General features: G+C 55.4%; 1 long non-coding RNA gene across 2 annotated transcripts in view; it reads right to left on the bottom strand.

Moving 5' to 3' along the window:
* LOC127048916 (uncharacterized) overlaps positions 1–19,363 on the bottom strand; it is a 117,943-nt gene that overhangs the window by 78,859 nt on the left and 19,721 nt on the right. The window contains exon 1 of one of the 2 annotated variants that reach the window (XR_007773823.1): positions 15,945–15,985. The exons of the other annotated variant lie outside the window; for it this stretch is intronic. This is a non-coding gene — a long non-coding RNA (uncharacterized LOC127048916). Of the gene's footprint in view, positions 1–15,944; positions 15,986–19,363 lie in introns of those variants that run through there. 2 annotated transcript variants of the gene reach the window in all.

Genomic DNA, 19,363 nt, shown 5'->3' with positions numbered 1-19,363 from the left:
GACCAGCGCTGGAGGAGAGTCAGGGTAGGACTGTGCAGGGCTGGAAGGGCTGGAGACCACTGGGAGGAAGCAAGGGCAGGTTTATTGGGATCCTAGAACATATACAGAACCGGCTCCCCTTTAGGCTCCCGTGTGCGCGCATCAGGGTGTGTCAGCCTGTCTGAGGGGGTGTCGGGGCATGAATGTGATTGGGGGATATATTATTTATTTGAATTGCACTAGTGGCCCTAGTCAGGGGGTTGGGGTCCCGTCGTGCAAGGCGCTGTACACGTCATAAGGGAAGTCCCTGTCCCAGGAGCTGACCATCCCAATGGTAGGACGGGACATAACAGGCAGATGAAACAGACGGGAGGAGGGGGATGTGGAAGGTTTGGCTGGAGATGTCCCATTCGTGCAGTGAGCAGCAGCTGTGTGTCTGTGCCAGTGCTGAGCAACCCGGTCGTTCCCCTTCCGCCTCCCTCCAAACTGGAGCCAGCCCCATGGAAGTTCGGAGACTGAGCTGGTCACCGTGAGGGTGGTTTTGATGGGCTTCCAGCTGTGGGCAGAACCGGACGAGCCCCGAGTTCTCTGGAGGGAGCTAGTCTCTGCAGGATCTGTGGCCCAAATTTCTTGGTTGGATTTGGCCTGTGACAAGTGATTGTGATGGCGAAAGGGCACAGGAAGGATCCTCCCCTTGTGGGCTCCAGGGGGTGTGGGCTGGGAGTCCCTGCCAGCCAGACCAAGGGCTACACATAAAATGAAGACTGACCAAGCTACATTGCTTAGGGGTATGGAAAATGCACCCCCCTGAGTGCTGTGGTGAGGCCGACCTAACCCCTGCCTGGGGAGGCGGAGGCCCTTCTGCAGCGGAAAACCTCCTTCCGTCAGTATAGGAAGCGTCTACACCATGGGCCCCGCAGCTGTGCCATAATAGTGCCCGTAGTGTAGACAGGCTGAGTCTGAGGTGGGGCCAGCCCCACAGGGCACGACCTGCCGGCTGGGATCCTGTTGGCTGGGTGCAGCAGCAAGTGGTGTAAGGCAACTGTCTCGGCTGCTGCTTCTCCTGGAGTGACAGCCAGAGCTAACGCTCAGGTGGTCGATTATTGCTTTCCCTTGCACAGTGCTTACGTTGTGCCCCAGCACCTCTGGGCCTGGCAGTTCAGAGCCCCAGCACCTCCGGGCCTGGCAGTTCAGAGCCCCGTCATCTCTGGGCCTGGCAGTTTGTAGCCCCGGCACCTCTGGGCCTGGCGGTTCAGAGCCCAGTACCTCAGGGCCTGGCGATTCAGAGCCCTGGCACCTTCGGGCCTGGCGGTACAGAGCCCCGGCACCTCTGAGCCTGGCGGTTCAGAACCTGGCACCTCCGGGCCTGGCGGTTCGGAGTCCCGGCACCTCTGGGCCTGGCGGTTCAGAGCCCTGGCACCTCTGGGCCTGGCGGTTCAGAGCCCCGGTGCCTCCAGGCCTGGCGGTTCAGAGTCCCGGCACCTCTGGGCCTGGCGGTTCAGAGCCCTGGCACCTCTGGGCCTGGCGGTTCAGAGCCCCGGTGCCTCCAGGCCTGGCGGTTCAGAGTCCCGGCACCTCTGGGCCTGGCGGTTCAGAGCCCTGGCACTTCTGGGCCTGGCAGTTCAGAGCCCCGGCACCTCTGGGCCTGGCGGTTCAGAGCCCCGGTGCCTCTGGGCCTGGCGGTTCAGAGCCCCGGCACCTCTGGGCCTGGCGGTTCAGAGCCCTGGCACTTCTGGGCCTGGCAGTTCAGAGCCCCGGCACCTCTGGACCTGGCGGTTCAGAGCCCCGGTGCCTCCGGGCCTGGCGGTTCAGAGCCCCGGCACCTCTGGGCCTGGCAAGGGAAGAAGGCCCCAGTACGAACTCTGCCAAGGACTGTGGAACCAGCGGAAAATACCATCATGGCAAGAGTAACAGGCCTGTTGTAGGGTGGGAGCCAGCAACAGGGTGGGGATGGGGAGACCCTAGAGCCCAACCCGAGGTGTCCCTAGTCTGTCCAGTGACACCAGTCAGCAGGGCAAGAGGCCAGAGCAGGTACCTCCCTACATGCCCTTCGAATGCACAGGTGACTGGCTCCCCATCTTCCTCAGAGCCACACGGGTTTTGCCACATCTGATCAGGCTCGGGGCCGGTGCAAGGATATTTCACGCCCTAGGTGAAACTTCCACCTTCCCCCCCCGCGCCCCCGCCCTGAGGCGCTCCCCCCCTCTGCCCTGAGGCACCCCCCCGCCCCAGCTCTCCCCTGCTCCGTCTCCACCCCGAGCACGCCGTCGTTGCTTCACTTCTCCCATCTCCCAGCTTGCGGTGCCTAAGCTGATTGGCACCGCAAGCCTGGGCGGCAGGAGAAGTGAAGCATCCACGGCGTGCTCAGGGAGGAGGGGCAGGGGTGAGCTGGGGCGGGGAGTTCCCTTGCGTGCCGCGCCCCCCCTTACGTGCTGCAGGCAGCCCTCCCTGCACTCCCCTGCCCCAGCTACCTCTGCCTAAACACTGGCAGCGACCAGGGCGGCTGAAGATCCGGCCGCTGCGGTCGCTGCCGAAGAAAATGGTACTCCCCAAATCCTAGTGCCCTAGGCGATGGCCTAGGTCGCCTACATGGTTGCACCGGCCCTGATCAGGCTGCTGCTCCATCCGGCTGGTGTCCTGCCTCGGCAACCCTGCAGCAGCAGCAGGGAAACGTGGCTCAACCCTGCAGCAAGGCTGGGCGAGTTCATCTGCTCTGAAAGCCAGCGGCTCTCTCCTGACTGATGAGACCAGCTTGGCCCTGCAACTGCTGGGTGCCCTGAAACCTGCTGCCTGCTTCACGGCACCAGGTAGATGCTGCGCAGGGAACAGGGCTGCCTCCACCCCTCTGCCCGGTCGCACCTGGCTGGCAGAGCACAGCCACTTACATGTCACCTCCACCTGTGGGCAGAGCGGCACTGAGTGCGGGAACCCAAAGTGTCTGCACGGAGGAGGAGGAACTGCAGCAGCACCAGGGGCACGAGAACGGGGTGTGTGTGTGTCTTTGCCCTTCCACTTTTTACTTGCCTTGAGGGTGAGCGAGGGGGTGGAGAGGAGTGAAGGGGGCGGCAGAGCAGAGGCAGAGCGAGGGCTGGGGCTCACGAGGAAGGGGCGGAGTGGGGGTGGGGCCTCGGGGGAAAGAGGTGGGGTTACAGTTTGATGTCAGTGCCCCCCCAACACTTTTAAGGAGCTTCTGGTGCTTCTGCCTAGTGCCCATGTTGAGGGGTCCCTGCTTCCGCTCTTTTCCCTGCGGAGTCCAGCACAGAGACCTTTGCTACGGCGTCAATGCTCCCGCCTGTGTCCTGCCAAGCTCAGAGCAGATGAGCACAACGGTTCCTTCTGGCCTTGAATTCTACGAGTTCGCAGTGTGGCCGAGGGGGCCCCAAGCAGGGTTTCCACACAGCTGAAAGCAGTGCATGGCATGCGGCTGTGACCCATGGCACAGTGTGCCCCCTCAGTGCCCGAGCCACAGGCCACACGTGTCTGTTACAGCCCCAGCTCCAGCTGCTCGTGCTTTTCATTCTTGGGGTCCCAGTTCAGCCCGTGGCGTGGGCCGTCCTACCAGCTTCCCCATCAGGGTCCTCCGCAGCCCTGTCCCTCCCTGCTTAGGTGCGCTAGTCTCTCCCCCGGCCTGCCTACATGCTGCTTTGCAGGTCACAGCCCCTGTCCCCAGGGTCTGGAGGCAGGCCCGGGTGGTGCTGTCTAACTGGCAGAGCTGAGAGCTGACTGCATCTGCCTCCTGCTGAACGTCGTCTCTGAGCCGAGCTCTGAGCTGACCCGAGCAGCCCTGCAGGCTTAGGCTGGCACAGGGAGGAACCAGCCACAATTGTGCCCCACAGAACGAGCTCCCTTCTTAGGAGGGTGGCTGAAGCAATGCTAAGCACACCCCTCCCCACGCCCTGCACTGCCCCGGACACAAGCTGTCTGAGTCCACGTCCTTTGACTATCTAGACAGGTTTTCCGCAAAGTCATCCAGGCTTTTGTCTCCTCTGGGCCAGGCCCCTGCAGGGCTCAGGCCTAAGGCCGGGTGTTTCGGCAGATGCAGAAGGCAGCTCGCAGCCTTCTGGGCATGGCAGGCCAGAGGCCTGTTACATTCCTGTTCTGCCCTGGTGCCAGGTGACTGCTGGATGGGATCCAGGGTGCTGCAGCGGGCACTCCTCTGCAATGGTTACATTGGCCACCTCAAGAGGGAGGCTGGGGGAGTTGGGCGTCCTTGGCAGCATCTCCTGAGCTGGGCCACATCCTGCCACTTTGAGTTCGTATCTGCCCAAAACACTAGGGACGTACCCAGACGCTAGCCCCTGCCATCCTGCTGCCTGCGCCGTGTGGCTGCACTGCCCAGCTCCAGCAGCACTAGCCCAGCTGGGTGTGCCTTCCTGAGCTGGACATGACACTGTCCAGCTCCAGTGTAGACATTCCAGCCATGCTCTTACTGTCAGCAGCCCAGCGCTCAGAGATTCCCAGGTTCCCAGGCCAGAAGGGACTGCTGTGATCATCTAGACCAGTGGCTCCCAAACGCTAACAACCTGTGAGCCCCTTTCACTAAGATGTCAAGTCTCACAAACCCCCTCCTAAAAACGAATATTTCCAGGGATTTTCTCCTTAAGCTGAGTATAAATTATAAAAGCAGTGATCTTGGAAATATACCATTTGTTATTATGACATGTTTATTACACACTATTTATTATTAATTATTATTTATCATTGCAGTATTTTTATTACATTATGAAAACGGCAACATTCTGACAAGATCTCACGTTCGTAGCTTGTATCACTTTGAATAAGCCTGTTACAAGACAAGGCTCCTAGGTTTCATCAAGGAGTATCAGATGTGAAACAGCAGGAAGGGATTTAAGAAGCCAACTCAGAGTTCCTCCTACACAAGCATTCAGGGCTTGAGCAGTCCAGGCAAACAATGCACCTTACAACAAAGCTTAAACTTGTTCTTCATAATAATTTAAAAACAATCCTAGCTGCCTGTTTCATTTTAAAAACAGCAACAACAAAAAATCCACCTCCCTTTCCATTTCTTATAAGGAGTCTTGAAGTTTAACTCTCCTCAGTGGGGTAGAGATGCTCGCTTTGATATGCTTAGCTCTTGGAAGTCCAGGGGCTCCGGGCTGCTGGTCCGTGCTGTCTGGGATCCCTAGGGACAGCTCTGTCCGCCATTAGGGAATTTTTCCCCAACAATCCCCTGTAACATTTCTCAACCCCCCAGAGGTTCACACACCCCAGTTTGAGAACTACTGATCTAGACTGTCTGACCCCCTACGTAGCACAGGCAAGATACCTGCCCCCCAATAAGCCCCAGAGCAGAGCTTTTAGAAGAACATCCATGTGGTGGGGTATACAAACTCCACACTGGGCCGGAGGGGTTAAAGGACAGCACTGAGCCCAGATAGAACCCGGCAGAGCCTGGTCCAGCTGGAGACAGGATAGAAAAGGGAGCAGCCCAGCCCAGAAGGCTGGAGATCAGCAGTGCAAGTAGGGTGGTCTGGTCCAGCCCGGTACACCCCACCCAACCCCTCTGTACCAGCAAGATATTTATAGCTGGTACGGCGTGCCGGAAAGAGAAGCAGCAGAACGTGGAGCCACGCCGACAGCTCCTCTGGCGCGGCTGTACCACTCCCAGCCCTTCCACGCAGGGTCTCCTCCGTCTGTACAGCAGCCAGCCCTGCTGGTTCCAGGGGGCTCTCCCGGGAACCACAGCAGGGAAAGAAACAGAATGTAGGGGCACCGGGCCGGCAGCTCATTCAGCGCAGCTGTACCACCCCTAGCCTGTCCTCCGGCGAGGCTGCTGCTGTACAGACGGAGGAGTCCCTGCATGGAAGGGCAGGGGCAGTACAGCCACGCCGGAGGAGCAGCAGGTGTGGGGCTGCCCGGTAGCCCCACGTTCTGCTCCTTTCCCCGCTGTGGTTCCGAAAGCACAGCAGGAGGAGGACAGAACCCCTCCCCCTCCCCAGGTAAGGGGGCGGGGATGGGGAGAGTGTGGGGGCCCTGGGCTGGGGACGGGGCAGGGAGGAGTCACATGGAGGGGCTGGTCAGGGCTCCTCCGTACTGGTAAGAAATGGATTCCACTTGCACCACTGCTGGAGAGGAGACCAGACCGACCCTGCAGGCTCCTGCCAAAAGAGGGATGTGACAAAGTGGGACTGTTCTTAATGTTTCCTCTGAATACTGTAGGTGTGCCTCAGTTTCCCCTATGCATTTCTTAAGTCTCTAGGTGGTGGGATAAGGGAGTGTAATTGTTGCAGAGCAAAGAGCCGACACTCTGTCTCCTGGCAACTAATGGCTGGGGCCCTTCCTGCAAGTTGGAGAACAAAGGAATCAGGTGACCTCCTGGCCTGGGAAAGGAACAAAGCCCAGAGGAGGAGGGGCTGGAGAGTGAGTCAGTTTGGGAGCTGGCTGGGGACGTGGAGTGAAGTGCAGACGTGAGTGTCTGGCTCAATGCCCCCCAAAATGGACCCGGCTGAGGGATCCCCTATTCTGTACCTACAAGCTCTCTTTTAGACTGTGTTCCTGTCATCAAATAAACCTCTGTTTTACTGGCTGGCTGAGAGTCACGTCTGACTGCAAAGTGGGGGTGCAGGACCCTCTGGCTTCCCCAGGACCCCGCCTGGGCAGACTCGCTGTGGGAAGCGCACGGAGGGGCAGAGGATGCTGAATGCTCCAAGGGGAGACCCAGGAGGTGAAGCCGTGTGAGCTTCTTGCCCTGAAGACAGTCTGCTCCAGGGGAGAGGAGGCTCCCCAAAGTCCTGCCTGGCTTTGTAGGGAGCAGTTCCAGAGCATCGCCTGGGGAATCCGTCACAAGGGGAGAATTGCCTCCCTGAAGTACCAGGACTGCATACTGAGCCCTGCTGCTTTCCTTCTCTGGGGCCAGAAGCTGAGGGAAGCAGCGGTAGGAAGTGACCCATTGATGGTAACTCAGAGGGTCCTTCCCCCAGAGATCTAATGCTGCCAACCCTCCTAGGGCCCCAGGTCAGAGCCTGGTGGAGCTGGGCTCCCCTGCCACTGCCCCATGACTGACTGGACACTAACCACTAGGCCATCCAGCCCACCGAGAACCCTGTTACACTCCAGACTTGATTTAAACATTGTCAGTGATGGCGAATAGCAAAAAAAGGCATCACATTCTCTTGACAAGATCTGGTTTCCAGCAACCCGTGTTGATTGGCTGAGAAGAGGCTTTTCTTTCCCAGGGATAACTTCTCATGGTTCCTCTTTGCGGCATCCAGTGACCCTGCGGGCTGCCTGTCATAAACAGATAGCTAAGGGTTAATGTCTCTTTCACCTGAAGCACCTGACCAGAGGACCAATCAGAAAACCGGATTTTTTCAACTCTGGGTGGAGGGAAGTTGTGTCTGAGTCTTTGTTGTCTGTCTGCCTGCTTTCTCTGAGCTTTGGAGAAGCAGTTTCTACTTTCTAGTTTTCTGTTTCTAAGAGTAAGGACAAAGAGATCAGATAGTAAGTTCTATGGTTTCTTTTTTTTGGTATTTGCATGAATATAAGTGCTGGAGTGCTTTGATTTGTATTCTTTTTTAATAAGGCTGTTTATTCAATATTCTTTTAAGCAATTGACCCTGTATTGTATCATCTTAATACAGAGAGCCCATTTGTATGTATTTTTCTTTCTTTTTATATAAAGCTTTCTTTTAAGACCTGTTGGAGTTTTTCTTTACTTCAGGGAAATTGAGTCTGTACTCACCAGGGAATTGGTGGGAGGAAGAAATCAGGGGGGGAGATCTGTGTGTGTTGGATTTGCTAGCCTGATTTTGCATTCCCTCTGGGGGAATAGGAAAGTACTTTTTGTTTCCAGGATTGGGAACAGAGAGGGGGAGTCACTCTGTTTGGATTCACAGAGCTTGTGTCTGTGTATCTCTCCAGGAGCACCTGGAGGGGGGAAGGGAAAAAGGATTATTTCCCTTTGTTGTGAGACTCAAGGGATTTGGGTCTTGGGGTCCCCAGGGAAGGTTTTTCAGGGGGACCAGAGTGCCCCAAAACACTCTAATTTTTTGGGTGGTGGCAGCAGGTACCAGGTCCAAGCTGGTAACTAAGCTTGGAGGTTTTCATGCTAACCCCCATATTTTGGACGCTAAGGTCCAAATCTGGGACTAAGGTTATGATACTGCCCGTGCCCTGAGTGTCTGGAACAGTGGAAATACTCTATTGCAACTGCAACCGCCAATGCTCCCACCTCCACCAGGGGGCATCGTTACCCAGAGACGGCGCATTGTGTGTCCCCAAAGTGGCTGTGTTTTGCTGCTGGCTTGTGGCCTTGCATTTCTGAGCGGGTGAGATTCGGTGTCTTTGCTGCGTATTGATGTCAGGCTAAATGCCACCGCAGCAGCTTCTGCTGCACCCTGGGCCCTCCAGCCGTAGCTGCTGGGTGCTGCTTTCCGGACGGTGTCAGACTGTGGCTCTGTCCTGGGAATGTGGAGGGCTCTGTCCCTGCTCCTCATCCCTCCACCATCTCTGCTTCCAAAGGGCGGCTCCCTCCCAGCTGTCCTGTCCTGCTTGAAGCTCCTCCTGACTCATTTTCTCCTGCAGTCCTGGGCAGGCCTCCTGGATGCCATCAGCCCCCAACCAACCTGCCTGGCAGTTCCCGGCCAGAGCGCCACAGGGTTTGCCTCTGTCCCATCCTGAGTCACAGAACCATTACGCACCCTTCTCTCCTCCACTCGCTCCCAGCCTTACGGCCTTCCAGCTGCCTAGAGGGTCACCCATCCACAGAGCAGTCAGGCCTGAATTCTTCGCCAAGGACCCGCTCCAAAGCTCCCTGAAGTCAATAGGGGTCCTTTCAGTGACCTGAATGGGGTTTGGCTCAGGCGCCTGGGGAGCAACGAGTGGCCAGAGCACAGGACTGGCAGTCAGGAACTCTAGCTTTCTGACCCACCTCTGACTTTGGGTGAGTCAGTTTGCTGCTCTGTGCCTCAGTTTCCCCACCTGTCAGCAGGTGATGCTACTGACCTCGTCATCCCAAGGAGGTGCGATCAGAATCATTTATTTGGTGGATTTCACCTCTTGTCTGCTTGTGAATCATTCTCCAGCAGATCACAGCTTCCTCCTCTTCCGTCACCCTTCGACCTTATTCAGGATTAAGCTTGGTTTCTCCAGAGGAGCTACCTGGGACCTTGCAATTGTTCTAAGGGACAGTTTTGCCCTTGGTTCCCTTGGTGTAATTTTCATTGACTCAGCTCTAAGAATTTAGCCCTGGGGAGCTCCTGGACTCACTCCACAGCTTGAGCGGTTGTTGGAAGGATATCGTCACCCCCAGCCGGGGTGCAGGCTCAGGGCGGCTGCTGGGCCTCACCCCGTTCTGTAACTGTTCATTAAGCCATACAGCTCGGCTGCTGAGCGGGGCATGGCAGGGCTTCGCTCACACCATTGCCGAAGCAGGCTCTGCTGCAGGGAAATGTGCTGGGGCTGCAGAATCTGCTGCGTTCAGTCACTGCAGGTTGCTGGATTCTATAGCCCTGAGTCACAGGGCGGGGTGGGGTCCTGACTCACCAAGAGGCTTGGTACTGGGAGGGAGCCAACATGACTGTTTGGGAAACACAAGCCTGGTGGAAAGCTCCACGTCTGATTTCACTGCTTCATGGGCCAGTTTGGGGCTTCTATCTGCCTGCTGTCAGCCCAAAGCGGGCAGGGCTGGTGTGTGGGCACCTCAGGGGGCATGAGGTGGAGCAGGAGCACTCGGGGGTCGCTGGAGGGGGGTGCTAGGCCTGGGCAAAGCAGTCACTGGGCCTCCGTCTACTCCCTGCTCTAGGTGTCCATGTCACCAGGACAAACACCAGGACAGCTGGGACCGTTGGCAGAGTCAGCAGAGATGCCCAGGGCCGCCAAAGCTAGAGGATGGGTCCTGGGGAGAGGGAGATCCCCGCTGCAGGGGCAGGGGGAGGGGAACTTGCCTGAACATGCTGTTCCTAGCCCGAGAGCCTTCCAGCTCCCTCTGAGCCACTCCTCGCTCTAGCCGAACCGGTCTGGCCAGCCCTGCCCTTTTAGCTCTGCACAGGGCGGCCAGGCTCGGAGATGGCACCAGGTGGCCACTGGGCTGGTCCCATCTAGGGTTAAACCTGACCTGAGTGCTCGAGACTGGGGGCCAAAGGGCCACTGACCTCCTCTTTAAAGAGGGGGCCAGGCCCCTCCACTTTGGGGAACCTGAACCTGGCAGGGGCCCAACACCCGCCCCTTGGCCGCTGACTGGAGCAGGGGTGTATGATGGCCCTTCTCTGCCAGCGTGCCCGAGGGGCGAGTGCCCTGGTGAGCTGGAGCAGAGGGTGTGATGGCCCTTCTATTCCAGTGTGCCCAAGGGGCGAACGCCCTGGTGAGCTGGGGCAGGGACGTGTGATGGCCCTTCTCTGCCGGCGTGCCCAAGGAGTGAGTGCCCTGGTGAGCTAGAGCAGGGGGTGTGATGGCTCTTCTCTGCCGGCGTGCCAGAGGGGCGAACGCCCTGGTGAGCTGGGGCAGGGGTGTGTGATGGCTATTCTCTGCCGGCATGCCGGAGGGGCGAGCGCCCTGGTGAGCTGGGGCAGGGGGTGTGATGGCTCTTCTCTGCCGGCGTGCTGGAGAGCGAGCACCCTGGTGAGCTGGGGCAGGAGGGTGTGATGGCCCTTCTCTGCCGGTGTGCCGGAGGGGCGAACGCCCTGGTGAGCTAGGGCAGGGGTGTGTGATGGCCCTTCTCTGCCGGCGTGCCGGAGGGGCGAGCGCCCTGGTGAGCTGTAACTGGGGGTGTGATGGCCCTTCTCTGCCAGCGTGCTGGAGGGGTGAGCGCCCTGGTGAGCTGGAGCAGGGGGTGTGATGTGCCTTCTCTGCCAGCGTGCCCGAGGGGCGAGCGCCCTGGTGAGCTGGAGCAGGGGGTGTGATGGCTCTTCTCTGCCGGCGTGCCTAGACTGTCTAGACCATCCCTGATAGACATTTATCTAACCTACTCTTAAATATCTCCAGAGATGGAGATTCCACAGCCTCCCTAGGCAATTTATTCCAGTGTTTAACCACCCTGACAGTTAGGAACTTTTTCCTAATGTCCAACCTAAATTTCCCTTGCTGCAGTTTAAGCCCATTGCTTCTTGTTCTATCATTGGAGGCTAAGGTGAACAAGTTTTCTCCCTCCTCCTGATGATACCCTTTTAGATACCTGAAAACTGCTATCATGTCCCCTCTCAGTCTTCTCTTTTCCAAACTAAACAAACCCAATTCCTTCAGCCTTCCTTCATAGGTCATGTTCTCAAGACCTTTAAACATTCTTGTTGCTCTTCTCTGGACCCTCTCCAATTTCTTCACATCTTTCTTGAAATGCGGTGCCCAGAACTGGACACAATACTCCAGCTGAGGCCTAACCAGCGCAGAGTAAAGCGGAAGAATGACTTCTCGTGTCTTGTTTACAACACACCTGTTAATGCATCCCAGAATCATGTTTGCTTTTTTTGCAACAGCATCACACTGTTGACTCATATTTAGCTTGTGGTCCACTATGACCCCTAGATCTCTTTCTGCCATACTCCTTCCTAGACAGTCTCCTCCCATTCTGTATGTGTGAAACTGATTGTTCCTTCCTAAGTGGAGCACTTTGCATTTATCTTTATTGAACTTCATCCGGTTTACCTCAGACCATTTCTCCAATTTGTCCAGATCATTTTGAATTTTGACCCTGTCCTCCAAAGCAGTTGCAATCCCTCCCAGTTTGGTATCATTTGCAAACTTAATAAGCGTACTTTCTATGCCAACATCTAAGTCGTTGATGAAGATATTGAACAGAGCCGGTCCCAAAACAGACCCCTGTGGAACCCCACTTGTTATACCTTTCCAGCAGGATTGGGAGTCATTAATAACTACTCTCTGAGTACGGTTGTGTGACAGCCAGAGCAGATCTCCGGAGACCCATTACTCTTCTCACCAGAGGATGGGGCCGGGCAGGGGACAGGGGCAGGGGACGGATCCATTCCTTGGAGGGGAGACCAAAGACGAGCACATCCCCTGGCTCTGAAAAGGTCCAGTCTTGTGGGACCGGCTCTGTGCACGCCCCAGTCACTACAGAAGCCAGGGCGTGCCTCGGGGTTAACTGGGGTGCACTGGGGGAGGGAAACATGCCAGCCCAAAGCCCTGATCTTGGCCTGTCTCTTGGGCTGCGGAATAGTCTCTCCAGGGAAGGGGTGAGAGCCCCCGGCGTGGACCGTCAAACCTCGCCTGGCTGAAGGCCTGGGAGGATAATACATCAGGGGCGATCCTGCCCACTGAGGATGGACCAGCTGAGACCCACTCCTAGTGTCTAGGTTTAGAGGGTCTTGTGCACTGAAAATCCCCTGTCATATCTGAGCTGGTAAGTCTTGCGGCCATGGCAGGAGCTTGGGAGCCAGAGTCTGCTGGGATCTGACCCCTGCAGCTTCGGGCAAACTGCTTTGCCTCTCTGTGCCTGCTTGTTGTCCCCGGAGTGGGCGTTATTTGTGCTGCAGCATTGCCAAGGGACTGGACAGAGAGTGCGAGCCAGTACCCCACCCCAAAGAGCTTCCCGGCTAGTCAGCAAGGCGGAGCAAGGCAGGGTCCTTACTGCTACAGCTGGGAGGCTGAGCTGCCGAGACAGAAAGCGACTCAGCCAAGGTCCCACAGGGAGTCTGTGGCACAGCTGGGAATTGGACCCGGGTCTCCGTCCTATGCCCTAACCACAAGCCCAGCCTGCCTTTCTGCAGAAGCCCTGCTCTGTCTCCTGTGGCTGTGGGGCAGGGAGGAGGCTCAGTGAAGGCTGGTTAAGTGCTGAGGGATCTGGGCTGTTATAGTCAGCCCAGGGGTAGAAACCTGGCACGCTCACTGGGGTAGGACATGGGCAGCTTCCCTGTCAGAGACCTGGGACCAGGCCAGGTTAGGGCACAAGCCCAGGCCTCATAGGGGGCTTGTTCCCGTCCCACGCACAGGCACTGCTGACTCTCCCTAGGCAAGGGAGATCCAGCCTGGCTGAGCAAAGGGTGTTGCCAGGCCTGCGGTCTGGAAAGCTCTCCACACCCTGCCAGCGTTATCAGCCCTTCCCTGCCACTGGCACCAAGGTCACCCTGGAATAACAGCGAGAAAAGCAAGCAAGCCACGAAGCCTCCGTCCGGCCCACAGCACTGGAGAGCTGGACGGGGAGAGTAGGCATGCTGCACGCGGCTCCTTTGTGTCCAGCGCCGGTGGGCGGGAGGCTGGGAAAGGCTCTAGGCAGAAGCTCTGCAGAGAAACGGAGCAGGGTCAGGGCTCCTCCTGTGCTCCTTATTCAAACAAAGCTCCTTGTTCAGTGCTGGCAGAAAGTGGCTGCCCTCTAGGGCCTGAGCAGGAGGCTTTGTTTCTAAAACCGTCCGGTCCCCTGAGCGCCACATGAATCGCGGGGATCCCTGGAGACCCAGGCTGCCCACCCAGCGGCTCTGTGCCTGTGGACGGGCTGTCAGCCCCCTGCGTGCCGCCACCCATGGCAACGTGGCTCCAAGAGAGCTCAGGCAGCATTGGCTGAGGTGGGGATTTCCTATGGGAGTAAAAGGGGGTGATGCATGGACAGGGACCGCCTCCCCCTCCCATACCACACACAGATGCATCCCTGCCCCTCCCTTTGCTGAGCCCCGGGAGGGGCCATTGCACTGCCATGGGAAGGGGGAGAGACAGAGCCGCTGAGCTCGCTTCCTCTGTAACACCAACAGCCCCCGGTCGTCGCCGGGCAGGATCGAACCTGGGACCTCTGGAGCTAAATGCATGAGCTGCTATTGCACTACCTGGGACAGAGCACCACACCCAGGAGCTGTGTGGATTACACCTCCACGGCCCCCAGTAAGGATCGGTAGGTGAAAGGGACAATGTGGTCCAGATATCCCGGTCATAGGAGCTCGGTATCCTTTCACTCAGCCAATGGCAACCCCAGGGCTCAGGTGCTGGAGGGGCTGCCTGCGGTGACACATTAAAGGGGCAGTGTCAAGAGTGAGACTGGCCCCCACCACACCCTGGTCCTTTTACCTGGAAAGAGCAGGGCTGGGGTCAGTGTCCCACGAGCCCCTTTGGTGGCAAAAACTCATACCAAGGAGCGATCTAACTTCTTGGCAGTGTCCTTATCCACCGCCATCGCTCCCTGGGCTGAGCGGATCCAGCTCGCCCCGCTGCTCTCTCAGCCTGCCCGCCTCTGAGATGCTTGTTTGGTTTTTAAACATCTGACTTTTTGCTCTTCAAAGTCCCTCTTAGCCCTCGAAACTCCTGCTCCACCTGCAGTTGTTACACTCTCTCCACTGGCCTCACTCTGATCGGATCTCCGTTTTCTACTGGAGGCCTCTCTGGCTCAGCCACATGACACTTGGCACCTAACTTCTCCTCTCCTGCTTCCTTTTCCACTCTGGGGTGAGCATGCTGTCTGAAACCCTGGGTCCCTCACACAGCCTCCATGCTGAGCCCAGGGATTTTAGTTTCCTCTCTTTCGTTGACTTTACCATGTATCTGACTAGCTTCCTCTTTTTCCAGGGCCCCCACCCTTACCTAATGTTAGCGTCACTGCTAGTTTTTGGTACAATTCCTCCCTAGAGAATGATGAAATGAACATTGTGGTCACTGTGAGTGGCTCAGCTGCCGTTTTAACTTGACCCAGTTCCTTTGTGTTGCACAGGACTCCGCTGAGAACAGCTCCTCTTGCATAGCCTAGAACTAGCTGTTCCAAGCAGAAATAATTTAAGATGTCAGGAAATTGCTTCACTAACCCTTGTCCTGAGGTGACGTTTGACTGGTTTCTATTTGGGTAGAAGTCTTCAATGATTTTCATAGATTAGATTATTTGGGTTGGAAGGAACCTCAGAAGATCATTTAGTCCCACCCCCTGCTCAAAGCAGGACCAATCCCCAAACGGCCCCCTGAAGGATTGAACTCACAGCCCTAGATTTAGCAGGCCAATGCTCAAACCACTGAGCTATCCCTCCCCCCTTCATTCCCTCTTTGATCTCCTTCAATGTTATTCATTCAATAGCCGTTTCATGACTCCGAGGCTATGAATATAACCCTACTCGTATCGTTGGGATTTGTATCCATCTAGGTTCTACTGTATGGGCCTCTCTGGTCAGAAAGTGGATCCTATGGAAGCTTTCAGGTGTGGTGCTGCTCACCCTGCGTCTATGACCGAATCTGTCCTTCCTGCACAGCTTGTAAGCAGGTACCGCAGTATCCCACTGATTTATTTTAGACCATGCACCAGGGTTCAGTGCCGCCTTGTGTGCTGAACCTTTCCCTTGTCAGGCATTGCCACACAGTTTTCTGCTTGGAAGTTTCCTACCTTGGGATACAGACTAGTGTAGCTTCAGGTTTTGCTGCAGCCCTGTTCTTTAACTCCCCAGAGTGATACCTTGTTCCTCTTTTGGAATCCACCTCTGTGATGTCAGTCTGTCCTTCTTCCAGTCCAGCTGGAATCGCTCTCCTGTCGTGCCTCCTGGAGGCCGCTGTATTGTCACATCCCTTCCTGACGGCTTTGTCTCATCAGAGTGCTGCTCCCCCAGTTCCTCATTTCAATAACTTCCCCTTCGGCCCCCCCAAGTCTCGTTAACATTCTGCGCCAGGATCTGGTTCCTAGCTGTGTAGCTCCCCCTGCCCTCAGATGACCCCAGTTTTAATCAATGCAACCCCTTTCTCTATGTACCATCTTCTTATCCACATAGTGAGACCTGGAAGTCCCTCCTCTCTGGCTGGTCCTGTGCATGGAACTGGAAGGATGAAGCTCCTGTGCAGGCCCTTAAACCACTTTCCTAATAATTGAATCATAGAATCATAGAATACCAGGGTTGGAAGGGACCTCAGGTGGTCATCTAGTCCAATCCCCTGCTCAAAGCAGGACCAACACCAACTAAATCATCCCAGCCAGGGCTTTGTCAAGCCTGCCCTTAAAAACCTCTAAGGAAGGAGATTCCACCACCTCCCTAGGTAACCCATTCCAGTGCTTCACCACCCTCCTAGTGAAAAAGTTTTTCCTAATATCCAACCTAAACCTCCCCCACTGCAACTTGAGACCATTACTCCTTGTTCTGTCGTCTGTCACCACTGAGAACAGCCGAGCTCCATCCTTTTTGGAACCCCCTTTCAGGTTGTTGAAGGCTGCTATCAAATCCCCCCTCATTCTTTTCTTCTGCAGACTAAACAATCCCAGTTCCCTCAGCCTCTCCTCATAAGTCATGTGCTCCAGCCCCCTGATCATTTTTGTTGCCTTCCGCTGGACTCTTTCCAATTTTTCCACATCCTTATTGTAGTGTGGGGCCCAAAACTGGACACAGTACTCCAGATGAGGTATTGCCAATGTCGAATAGAAGGGAATGATCACATCCCTCGATCTGCTGGCAATGCTCCTACTAATACAGCCCAATGTGCCATTGGCCTTCTTGGCAACAAGGGCACACTGTTGACTCATATCCCGCTTCTTGTCCACTGTAACCCCTAGGTCCTTTTCTGCAGAACTGCCTCCTAGCCATTCAGTCCCTAGTCTGTAGCAGTGCATGGGATTCTTCTGTCCTAAGTGCAGGACTCTGCACTTGTCCTTGTTGAACCTCATCAGATTTCGTAAGCATAGCTTCAGGACCTCTGTCTGACGCCTTCCTATGTCATTGGAACTGACGTGTCATAATCACAGGCTGCTTCCTTCCCAGCACTCACTGGATGTGTCTCTGGATGACTCATGAGACCCCAGCAGGCAAGTCACCAACTAGCTCTCACAGTCCCCCTGTACCCAGCTATGGATACTTCTAACAATGGACTCCTCATTGGTACAGCCTGCCTGCGACTCACACCTGCAGCCCTGTTCCCTGGAGTGACCGACCTCCTCGGGCCATGAGGAATGAAGGGTCCTCTGCTGCTATAGGGAGGTAGGTCCCACCCAGGGCCCCTCCTCCCTACATGGCAAGCATCCCTGGCCATATCCCCCGCTGACAGGCACCATGCACCAAGGTGCCTGTCTCAGGGATCCCTGTGTGCCTCCAACAGGAGGGAGTCTTGCTGGGTGTCCCCAAGATCAGCCTTCCAGCCCCTCACTCACTCTCCTCTGGGCTAGGCCAGCCCTGCCTTCGCCTTGCAAGTTAACAGTAGGTGCCCCCCTAGTCCCAGTCCCTTTAAATTGGTCCCGTGACATCCAGCCCCTGACCACTGGCTACTCGCAGAAATCCCATATCCTGGGCCCCTCAAGGAGCAGTGTGCCCCCGTTTACCAGTCTTATCTTCAATCACTGCTCCTGTGAACCACCCAGCACTTGTGAGCACTAACAATAAACCAAAACAAGGTTCATTTCAGAAAAGCTAGAGATCCTACCAGCAACAAGAGAGAATGACGGAAACATGGTTACAGTACAAAATAATAAAATGGAAACCTGGCTCTCCGCTTATGAACTGTTCCCTCCCCTAGCTAATAAAGGAGGTTTTCTCCCCAAAGTTCAGTCTATTGCAGCGCTGGCTGGCGTCACAGGGAGCAGGAGCCAATGTTTCATGAGAACACCTCACTCCCTAAGGTGTCTGCTCAGTGTACGGATACACATGCTTCTCCCTCTGCTGTATTCTCCAGCAACAAGCTCTCGTCCTTATCCAGGGACAAGGCGATCCCCTGTCTGTTCTAATGGTCCTTTTCCATCTCCAAGTGGTTTCAACTGTTTGCTGGTGCCTCTGATATTTTCCCACTGAAAGTCTCAGGATTGAGCAAGGCTAAACAATCAAGCCTTCTATCGCGGTGCCTGCTAAACAGGTCAGGTTGACAACTCCCTCCTGTCTGAATGTGTGATCCCTGAGGCCCATTATCCCCTGGCGACTCATTTTTAGTCCAAGTCCATACAACGTACTTTCAATATAAATAATTATTCTTTAAATAGAACCCATATGTCCATCTCGCAATGATTATGAATCTTGAAAAGTTATGAGCTTTCTATAGATACCACACGTGTCATGCTTTACGGGTAAATATCCTGTCAGACGTGTTTGGTGGAGTGAGTTTGTCAGGTCTGAAGTGAGAGTTGTTTGCAAATAACATGGTGTCAAGCTGTCCTGCAGCGGCTCTAGGGCATGAATGTCAAGCTCAGGACAGACTGGTATGAAGCAGAGGACAAACCCCAAACTGGCTGTGAGTTCTACACTTACATTTCACCAACCAAGTATCAAGTGTAAACTCCTCAGGCACTATAACAGCCTAACCATGGAGTCACAGACAGACCCCTTAGGTACACCGGCGTATCTCGTCAACTAAGCAAGCTGCCTTTGTGAGAGATGGTCCCTTACACCAAAAATCACAGCAATATTCAGGTTACTCACAGTCCCAAAGGACCTTACCTAATGCTTGTAGCCAATCCTATAAACGATCTAAAGATTTTATTGACAAGGAAAAGGAAATCAAAGAGTTATTTACAAGGCTGAAGAACATACACACATAAAAGAGTTACAGATTTAAGTTTCAGAAAGTAATGGAAGCTTCTATAATAAGCAAGTGCTGTATGTCCTTTAGGTTAAGCACCGGGGATCTTTTGCTTATGCTTAGTAATCCTAGCTCCTCAGAGTCCAAGCAGCATAAAAGATACAGTTCCTCCTTGTCAGGGATTCTTCTTCCCCCCTCCCATTCTGCTTCAAGTTGCAAATTCAGCTGTTGGGAGAGGTTCATGGAGGGAGGGAGCAATCAGCAAAATCTCTTGTCCTGTGGCCATCCACACTGGTTCGTCTGATGTTGATGGGCCTTCTTGGCTGAGCAGGAGATAACATTTCCTGTTGGTGACTACTATTTCACACTAGTTAATGCTTCTCTTTTCTCTTGTATCCCACGTGATATTCCCTTATCACATGGGACATGGATATTATAAGGGAGATCAACAGATGCAGTAATTTATGAGCATTTCACAAAGCCTAAACATTAAACCCGTGTTTATAATGCTAACACCTCCTTTGACAGCACTACCACACGGGTGAGCCAGACGGAGGCCAGCTAGGAATTTGTCAGTGTTCAGCTGAGACCTAGGGGCCTTGGCACGAGCTGGCACCTGATCTCCCAGCGTCACACACGGAACCTTTCTCTAAGTAGCCTCCGGGTCACGCTCCCCTTTCCCTCAGCTGGTGCCGCTGGCTGTGGGTGGGGCATAGCGAGAGGAATGGGAGCTGGCAAAGCTGCACTCAGAGGTTTTAAACCTGAGGCTCGGCAGCCATTAATTCCAAAGACAGTGGTCCCGTCCATGGGAGGACTGGGAGGGCCCAGCTCGTTCCCTTCCCAGCATGTTTTCCCAAGAGGAGGATGGCAGCAGCTGGTGAGGAGACAGGCCTGCTCAGGACTATCCCTTTGAATTAGCCTCCCTCTCTGCCCCTGCAGTTTAGGAGCTTTGATGCCAAGATGTTCCGAGGCCCACAGGCGGCTGGCACAGGTGGGCATGTACACCCCTTGGCCACAAGGGAAAGAG

The sequence above is a fragment of the Gopherus flavomarginatus genome, chromosome 4 (assembly GCF_025201925.1).
Source record: "Gopherus flavomarginatus isolate rGopFla2 chromosome 4, rGopFla2.mat.asm, whole genome shotgun sequence".
In the NCBI taxonomy this organism is placed as follows: Eukaryota; Metazoa; Chordata; order Testudines; family Testudinidae; genus Gopherus; species Gopherus flavomarginatus.
This window is presented reverse-complemented; position numbering and strand designations above follow the sequence as displayed.